The sequence below is a fragment of the Mytilus californianus genome, unplaced genomic scaffold, assembly GCF_021869535.1.
Source record: "Mytilus californianus isolate M0D057914Y unplaced genomic scaffold, xbMytCali1.0.p SCAF_1, whole genome shotgun sequence".
Classification (NCBI taxonomy): domain Eukaryota; kingdom Metazoa; phylum Mollusca; class Bivalvia; order Mytilida; family Mytilidae; genus Mytilus; species Mytilus californianus.
In genome coordinates, this window is record NW_026262581.1 from 73,109,857 (window position 1) to 73,120,353 (window position 10,497).

Below are 10,497 nucleotides of genomic sequence, written 5' to 3' on the forward strand. Positions count from 1 at the left end.
TTTTCATAAAAAAGTATAATCAAGAAGTCCAATAAAACCAAATAATCTGAAAAAAAAAAAATTTAATTGTAAGGATACTCATTATTCAAATATAGAAAAAGAGGCGTGGGGCATTCCACATTGCAGTCCAACTACAATGAATGAACACTGGACACTTTTAATTTGCAAAACACTCATTTGCAAATCCGCCGCCGCCTCTCCTTAGAGCTACAGTGTTGTGTATATAACCAAAATGTGCGGAATTACATGGGATTCAATAATTTAATTGCTTTTCTGCTGTTATTATTATAGATATTTTGTAATTTGATTTAGAAAAACATGGGATTTTCAATATCCCATGGGATAGGGCAAATCCCATGGGATTGACCATTATCCCATGGGATTTTGGTTAAATCCCATAGGATTTTTTGGGGTCCCATGGGATAATTGTAGTCCCATGGGATATTTGTTGTCCCATGGGACAAAAAAAATCCCATGGGACTATAATTATCCCATGGGATTTTTAATATCCCATGGGACACATGGGATAAAATAAAATCCTATGGGATTCAAATTATAAATATACAGTAAATAAATGTGTATGTTACAATGAATTCTGTTTGGTAGTAAATTGTTTTAAGATGAATCTTTTTAGTTGAATATCTTTTTTTCCTTGGAAATGTTAATGCAATTATATTGTTCTATAACTGTTCAAAACTAAACTTTTAAACAACAAAGCAGATAATGTAAGTATCAATATATGTTTATTTATGAATTCTAGAATACTTTTTTGAAACACAATTTTTCCCATTTGAAATCAATGAAAACTCTATTAATAGGCTTAACATACTAGTAGCTTTTTACATAAATCTATTTTTTTTCAGGATATCCCTCCACCCAAAAAATTAATAGTTTCTTATCATCCAGCATTGTGTGATCGTAATGTATAGTCCACTTTTTGGCCATTCAGCACAGAACATAGTCATTATTGTGGTTTTAATATCCTTAGATATTTAATAGAACTTCAATTCATTGACTGAGTGATGAAAATAATAACTGATCTGACTTTTGTCTTTGAATTTATTTTGGTCTTGTTTCTGTGTTTTCTCTTTTTATTCTAAGTGATGAATTTCAATCCTTCTGAAAAAGAACCAATAAAATCGGAAGTTATGGATAATAAAAAATTGTTTGCATACATGTAGCAATAACATATGATTTTCAATAAAAATAGCTATGCGGTATGGATTTTACTGATTGTTGAAGGTTGTCCAGTGTCATCAGTTGCTAACCTCCTACATCCTTTGGTCTCTGATGGAGAGTTGTCAAATTAGCAACATACCACATCTTCCTATTCTAATTTTATATAACAATCAATTTATGTATTCTTCTTTATAACATTTGGGTATTTTCCCCAGTTATATATATATATATAGATCAATGTTAAAAATTTAGGCAATTACAATAAAATTCCATTTTTCACAAGAATTTGCAATATATTATACAGAAAACCAACAATAGAAACAGCACTTCTTCAAGCTTCTGAAGTTCTGAAAGAGTTCCACTTGTGTTTTATTTCAATTAGAAAATACATTGAACTCTTTGGACATGTTGGAAATTATAACATTGATACCAACAATTATATTGTTTTTTTTTCTTATTTTTGTGTTGTTTGGTTGCTGTCTCATTTTTATATATGGTTATACATATATCCTAAATCTTCTTTTTTTTTAAACTTAATCATTAATAGTAAAAATGGGATATTTTTTATTTTGATAATCTCAAAACATTATTATTCTATCAAATAATTTATTTCCAAGTTCACAAAACACCAATGTGTCAGATATTAAATTTAAGACATGTATAAACATGATCAACAAGCAGTTGACAGGATGTCATGCAAAAATCTCACTAATATTAAACTTTCACAAAAACTCCATACTCAGCGAGTACTATTAACGTTCTTTATAGTACATGACAAATTCCTAATACAGGACACCATGCCTGGTAAACACTAGCATGTGTCAATGTCTAGTCAATCATGTAATCAGGCTCAAAATCTTAGTTTGGCACTGAATTTAAAAATTCAACACATAATGAACATGTGTATGAAATTCAACTTTATGGTAAGCTATATACCTTAACCTAAAAATTTAACCTAAGAATGTACTATAATTTCACATTATGACATTTCTATGTTCAGTGATTCATAAAATCAGGGTAAAAACAGTAAATGTGGTGTATAATGTATAAACAAGAGTGCACACGCTGAAATGTTGCGCCTTCCTTACTAATCATTGATATCATGTTGATAGTCCTAAATATAAAGCTTTACTACAACTATCACATAAACTCAACATGATCCAAGAAAATGAATTCAAGGTCATATGAACCTGACAAGAAATATATGTACACCTTACAATCATTCAATATACTAAATACAGTTGAACTATTGCTTATAGTTTCTAACATTGTCTAAGAAGCAGACTTAACCAAGAAAACTAAACATTGACCAATGAACCATGAAAATGAGGTGAAGGGCAGATGAACCATGCCAGGCAGACATGTACAGCTTACAATCCTTCCATACAACACATATAGCTGACCTATTGCTTATAGATTAAGAAAAACAGACCAAAACACAAAAACTTAACACTGAGCAATGAACCGTGAAAATGAGGTCAAGGTCAAATAAAACCTGCGAGACTGACATACATGTACATCATAAAATGTTTCCATACACCAAATATAGTTGAACTATTGCATTTAGTATTAGAAAAATTCGTAAGGGTTCCGCGGAACCCAGTGTCTCGCCTACTTTTTGCTGTTAATCACAGGCTCAGCAAAAATGAGGAAAAAAATTAATAAAAATATTCCTCTCTATACTATCTTTTGATTGTAAGTAGCTTCTGTCCAAGTTTGGTAAAAATCCAGGATAGTTTATGAATCTAATAAATGTTTTAAAAACTTAAACTGCAGACTGTATGTAATGTTAACTGGAAGAAAAACTAAGTCCATTTATAAGTAAAATACGGAAAAAATGGAACAAAATTTCCTTCTAGATACTAGCTTTTAATCATAAACAAGCTTCTGTCTAAGTTTGGTACAAATCCAGGATAGTTTAAGAAAGTTGTTAAAATTTTAAAAACTTTAACCACAGAGTGAATGTAATGTTAACTGGCAGAAAAACTAAGTCCATTTATAAGTAAAATACGGAAAAAATAGAATTTTTTTTTTACAAAATTTACTTTCCGATACTAGCTTTTAATCATAAACAAGCTTCTGTCCAAGTTTGGTACAAATCCAGGATAGTTTAAGAAAGTTGTTAAAATTTTAAAAACTTTAACCACAGAGTGAATGTAATGTTAACTGGCAGAAAAACTAAGTCCATTTATAAGTAAAATACGGAAAAAATGGAATTTTTTTTTTACAAAATTTACTTCTGGATACTATCTTATGATCATAAACAAGCTTCTTTCTAAGTTTGGTAGAAATCCAGGATAGTTTAAGAAAGTTATTAAAATTTCAAAAACTTTAACCACAGAGTGAATGTAATGTTTCCTGGCAGAAAAACTAAGTCCATTTATAAGTAAAATACGGAAAAAATGGAATTTTTTTTTTACAAAATTTACTTTTGAATATTATCTTATGATCATAAACAAGCTTCTGTCCAAGTTTGGTAGAAATCCAGGATAGTTTAAGAAAGTTATTAAAATTTCAAAAACTTTAACCACAGAGTGAATATTTGTGGACGCCGCCGCCGACGACGACGCCGACGGAATGTAGGATCGCTATGTCTCGCTTTTTCGACAAAAGTCGAAGGCTCGACAAAAAAAGACCAAAACTCAAAAATTTAACTTTGACTACTGAACCATGAAAATGAGGACAAGGTCAGATGACACCTGCCAGCTAGACATGTACACCTTAAAATCATTCCATACACCAAATATAGTAGACCTATTGCATACAGTATAAGAAAAACAGACCAAAACACAAAAACTTAACTATAACCACTGAACCATGAAAATGAGGTCAAGGTCAGATGACACCTGCCAGTTGGTTATGTACACCTAACAGTCCTTCCATACACCGAATATACTAGACCTATTGCTTATAGTATCTGAGATATGGACTTGACCACCAAAACTTAACCTTAAATATAAAAAAGAAGATGTGGTATGATTGCAAATGAGACAACAACTCTCCACAAGTGACCAAATGACACAGAAATTAACAACTATAGGTCACTGTACCGCTTTCAACAATGAGCAAAGCCCATACTGCAGTCAGCTATAAAAGGCCCCGAAATGACAATGTAAAACAATTCAAACGAGAAAACTAACGGCCTAATTTATGTACAAAAAATGAACGAAAAACAAATATGTAACACATAAACAAACGACAACCACTGAATTACAGGCTCCTGACTTGGGACAGGCACATACATACAGAATGTGGCGGGGTTAAACATGTTAGCGGGATCCCATCCCTTCCCCTAACCTGGGACAGTGGTGTAACAGTACAACATAAGAACGAACTATAAAAATCAGTTGAAAGAGGCTTAACTCATCAGATGGATAAAAATACAAATACTACAAATACAAGTGGACGTGGCCGGGTACTTGTACATCCAAACAACAAAAAGACACTAAGTATAGATCTGAGAGTACTCGCAGTTACTGACAGCTAGTACAAAGCCACTAACAACTAATAAAAAAAATCATGCATCTAAGACTAAGTTCTTGTTCACTGATCCATGAAATGAGGTCTAGGTCAAGTGAAAACTCTCTGACGAGCATGAGGACCTTGCAAGGTACGCACATACCAAATATAGTTATCATATTACTCATAATATGAGAGAAATTAACATTCAAAAAAATCTGAACTTTTTTTTCAAGTAGTCACTGAACCATGAAAATGAGGTCAAGGACAATGGACATGTTTCAGACAGAATTGGTATCATGACATGCATGAGGCATCTATATACAAAGTATGAAGCATCCAGGTCTTCCACCTTCTAAAATAAAAAGCTTTAGGAAATTAGCTAACGCCACCGCCGTAGCCGCCACTGGATCACTATCCCTATGTCGAGCTTTCTGCGACAAAAGTTGCAGGCCTGACAAAAATACATGAACATTTTAAAGTACTAAATTTTAAGTATATACATGTAAAACCACAAGTTACTAACTGAAGTTCAGTCTCATGGTGAACTGTAACCAAAAACTTTAAGTGAATACAATTTAGAGAAAGACAGATGGACGCACAAACACTATCAAAACAGAGCATAAAACTTACCGAACAAGATCTTTCAGAAGCAGGAAAATTGAAGTGTTTCTTTTCTTTCTCTGCCCTCCATGATATAAACTTCAAATTCATTCATGCAAAATATGAAAATCTGCAAAAGTAGGACCTTGTACCGCAGCTTATCCACATTTTGACTTTTGAACTGCATTGTTCTTTTCATCTTGCTGGCAACCTAAACATAAAAAAAAAATAATAAACACATAATTCTGGATTAACTTCGTGTATTTATTTTTGTTGGTACAAACAATTTTTTCCAACTTTAAACTAAATCTGCCTCTGCTTTAAAAAACAACTGGAAACCATTATTAACTGCATGTATTTATCTTAATTGAAAACAATTTCTTGAGTTTTTCTCATTTGTATCACCCTGTTATTATATATAAATTTTATTTTTGTCCCTTTTTAAAAATAGGAATGCATTGTTTAAATTCTTCAATAATCATGATAATTCTAGGTCAGTCAATTAAAAATGTATGAATAAATTATTTAACCTATATACTATTAATATCAATATATTTATTTTTTGATAAAAACTAGGCTCTGTGTTAAAGACCGTACCTTGACCTATAATGGTTTACTTTTATAAATTGTGAATTGGATGGATAGTTGTCTCATTGTCACTCATACCACATCTTCCTATATCTACAAACAGATTCTATGGGCGAGCAGACATTACACCCTGGAGGTGGTTTTATAAAAAGCATACGACTTAGATGTACCATAAGCATGGAAAAACAATTCAGCAGTCAGTTTCACAAAAAAACTTACAAATAATATTGATAGTAATTAAGTCATGTACAATACAGTATACTTTATACGATTACTTGTATTTTTTTTTTTGTAAAACCGACTCAAGTATACTTATAATCAATCTTAGTTGTAAGTATTAAGTATTATTCATCTTTTGGATAATTTTATGTTGGTTTATTTTATAAATATGCAGTGGCGGATCCAGAACTTTTCATAAGAGAGGGCCGGTTCCAGTCATGCTTCAGTGATCCCTATATAATCAACCAAATTTTTCCCAAGAAAGGGGACCCGGGCCCCCTCCCCCCCCCCCCCTATTTGAACTTTCAAATTCACAACATGCCGGTGCCTGTGACTGTGTTCAAAGTGGTGGGTTTTCACCCTCGTTGTATTGCGGAATAACGATTTAGGCAAATTGAGAAAAACATCATGTCTGTGGTTGATAATAGTGTGTATGCATTAATTTTCTATACCTTCTTATTTAATATTTTTCCAATTTTGAGTACTGACGGCAAGTGTTGTAACGTATAGTGTACCAATGTCTTGAGACCAATGTGCTATTTACAAGTGCGATCGAGGAATGCAGGGGAAAGAAACTTATCAATTATGTTTATTCTTAAGACAAAACTGAGCCGCCGTAAAAATGAACCGTGTCGAGAATGTTACTGACACGTAATAGGGCATGTCTCTGTAATAGGGTCATCCCTCGAGAACATTAACTAGTACATTGATAATTTACTATGCAGTCAGTATCCCGAAAAAAAAACAACGTATGGATGCAAAACGCTTAGTGGTTTCGGCTGACTGCTGATACGTGCACTTTGTCTCAAAATATCCCGGATAGTTGTTTCATTACCAATCATACCACATCTCCTTATTTTTATATATACGAAAGCTTTATTCATATTTTTTGGTGTATTGATGAATGTGTAAAGATACATTTTAAAATACAGCACAAGAGATGCAGATTATATAAAACTTATAGGTCGAAGACATACTGACAACGCCATGGCAAAAACTTAAAAACGACCAAATGACGTACAACAGTCTATAAAACTTAACTATAGCATACAAAACGCAAATATTTAAAACACATAAGAAGCACCCAGACAGTCAAATAGAAATTAAAAGAATAAATAATTTGTAAACTAGGCCTACAGCTATATTTTCTTATCATCTAACAGTAAACATAGGTTCTGGTATTATGTGATAAGTCATTTTTTCATGCAGACCCAGTTTCATTGATACGTTGAACTTAAAGTGGTTTTATGCATTTTACACATTCTAAACAGGTTAAATTCAATTTACAAATTCAGATCTACTGGCATTCAACACCCAATTACTTACTTGCTGTATATTGCTAACTTTGATTGTATATTGTCAATCCCTCAACATCGTGAATACGCCATGCGAGGTGTTGGCTATGTTTGATACAGGGTGGCGGCTTCGAAGCGTAGAACAAAATCCAGGTAAATGAAAGTATAAAATTTTGTTGTTGAAAATTTTAAGTACTTAATTCCTAAATTTGTACTTAACTCCGTTCTACGGGTAACATGGTTGTTTGATATGAAAATAGGATAAAAGCTTCCGAAAATTATCACATTATAAGTATTCGTAAATTATGGATATGAAAAAACCTAACAAGGAATAAGTATTGGTAAACGGACAGAAAGTCGCAGTACAAAAGTTTAAATTAATTATTTTACAATTGTTTAAATATATGAGAGAAAGTTCTTGACGAATTGACTTTATTTATAGATAAATGTATTTAGTTGAGGAAATGATTAATTCGCCTTCAAATAGTTTTTTTTTTTATCAAAAACTTATAAAAAGGAGACATTTTTGACAGCATGAAGCCAGTTAATTACCAAACCACTTTGGCAGATTGTTTTCTTAACAATCATTGTTCAATATTAATATTCAAAAATAAATTTTGTTTACAAGTCCGTTTCCTTTTAAAAATATTTCAGAAAAATGCTGAAACGTTTTTAAAATTAAGTTTATTCAAAGAAAAAAATATCCCAAAACTGAATCGTGACTTTTTACTTGTTACTTTATGTTGTACGTTCTAAGTGTCAATCCTAGCAAACACAAATTTGGAAATAAAATCGATTACAATGTAATTTTATAGAAGAAAAAAGGGGGGTTAATGAACAAATTATTACTATACACTCATATACTTCTAAAAAGATTTGAATTTGTAAGCTGTCTATAGATAATGTTAAATCATTTCAAGAGTTTCAATTAATTTAGGAGAAAAAAAAAGATTATAAACAGTTTAGTTTTCGTCGCCTACTACTATAAAAAATAGTGATTCTTTTTGTAGATTTGGTACTTCAGTTTCGGCTCAAAATTTCCTATTGAAATTGTTAGAAATATTTAGGAGAAGATTGTATTTGTAATTTATGTAATTGTGGTGATATTGGCGACGCGATTCATTATATTATAGCAAGGATTTGTACAAATCCTTGATTATAGAATGTTCGACAATAGACGAAAGTAGACAAACCCTATTTAAACGGGGTTTTGATATCCAAGGACGCCACATTTTACATCGAATAAGATCTATATTTTTTAACGTTTTCAAATGATATAACTTGAATTGAAAATTTCCCGACTATGTGAAGATTTCTTATATTTCGAAATGGCTTCAATTATTACATACAAAATGAAAAATGTATTAAACTTCTTTTTGTAAAAACAATATTCATGTATTTTTAGAAACATAAGTTATACAGATGTTCTCAATAAAAAACAATCATTAATATACTTTATAGTGATATTTATAATGACTGGCAGACTGCTATTTAAAAGTGCGGTCATATGCCTCAGTGTTATAGGTGACTGCAATTTAATAAAATTGAAATTAAGATTTTTATTAATATTTTGTATATAGGTATCCCTCAATGATGTATAGCACGGACAGACTGAGAAGAAATGGTATTCATCCTCAATTTCTTGTCTACTGCAGGATAGGCAAATAACATAAGTTTATTTGCTACTTTTTTTCTTCTTTATTTTATATAAATGATTTTTTTTTCTTCAAATTTTAACATTTTTTTCTTCGAAAAATTTGTAGTGTTGCAACAGGGAATGGACACAGATACTTAACTATATTTAACGAAAGAAATTTTGTGTAATGTCATCAATCTGTATTACACATCGACAGGATGTTCTCTAGAAAACTATGGTATTTCTAAAACGTTATACACACCCCAGGGTACACGCACTGTCGTAATGGAAAATTACTGCATGCTTTAATTACCTGTAATCAGCCATGCAACAAATCCGTTGACTGACCATGTCATTACAGTTTAATTTTTTTTTCCTTAGATCAAAACGGAATATTTATTTTAACTTTAAAATTTAAAACTTTAAAAAGTATACTTTGACATAATTATGAAGTAAAAGAATTTAACAATTTAATAATTGGATTTTTCCAAAGATTAAGATACAATTATTATATTTATTATTCTAGGACTGACAGATATATCACAGGCACTTGTCTCAGATTTTTCCCCCTATATACCTTAATTAAAGTATATAGATTTTTTTTTTCTGAGACAAGTGCCTGTGAGATATATACATGCATAAGTCCCAGACATATATACTTGTAAATCAAAATGATTTACATAATTACTGGGAAATAATATAATGTTTCACTTTTGTTGATGTCACAAATACACATGAATTATTTGATGATGCATGCTGGAATTTCTTATCTAAATGCATGACCGTGACTAGAGACATATATCCATTTACAGATTCTATAATTTCTTGAGAAAAAAGGGGGAAGTGAAACAAACATTTTAAGCTTTTATTAAACATTGTTGGGAAAACAATAAAATACGACACTGAGTTTTGAAAAAAAAAGTTTATGATTGGTCTTGATTTTTTTTTAACAAAGATAGAAACAATTTTTTGTCCCAAGAAAAAAAAACAATGCCCCCTTTTTAGCCACACCGACACACGCCGATGAATGGAGAATTCCAAGTAGGGTCACAAGGTCACATTTTAAAACTTTTTCAGTCGCCCAGTCTCAAAAAGCAATTTTGACTGGCTTTGTTTTTAGTCGAATTATATTTTTGCAGGTCAGGTTGCAAAGTGGCAGGTCGGATTTGACCATGTTGACAACGGTCCTAAAAATATCAGAAAAAACGTTGAATCAAACGATATGAACCTACACAGTTTCAATCATGTATAAGACTGACACACACCATGCAGTGTGCTAACTGTGCTGGGTGAGGTGCTGTAACTTGATATACATGTATCATTAAGTTACAGTACTGTTAGGATTTGCCTGCCTTTTTACAGGGACTTTCTATACTAACTGTTAGTATAGACTGACCCTGGCTTGAAAGTATGGTTCTCTGCTCAGCAACGGTCGCGTGATTGTAGCAGTAAAATACATCGGGGGGTGGGGAGGGGGAGGGGGCACTTCAATACTTAATTGATAGGGGTGTTGCTTGG

General features: G+C 31.7%; 1 long non-coding RNA gene across 2 annotated transcripts; it reads right to left on the bottom strand.

The window, feature by feature from the left end:
* Positions 1-721: 721 nt before the first annotated feature.
* On the bottom strand, positions 722-7,636 carry LOC127723834 (uncharacterized). 2 transcript variants are annotated; one of them, XR_007992276.1, is made up of 3 exons: positions 7,375-7,636; positions 5,272-5,452; positions 722-1,119 (listed from the first exon to the last, which is right to left on the bottom strand). It is a non-coding gene; the product is annotated as an uncharacterized LOC127723834 (long non-coding RNA). The 2 variants fall into 2 exon arrangements; XR_007992275.1 differs by lacking the exon at positions 7,375-7,636 and adding an exon at positions 6,501-6,703.
* Between the last annotated feature and the right edge of the window lie 2,861 nt (positions 7,637-10,497).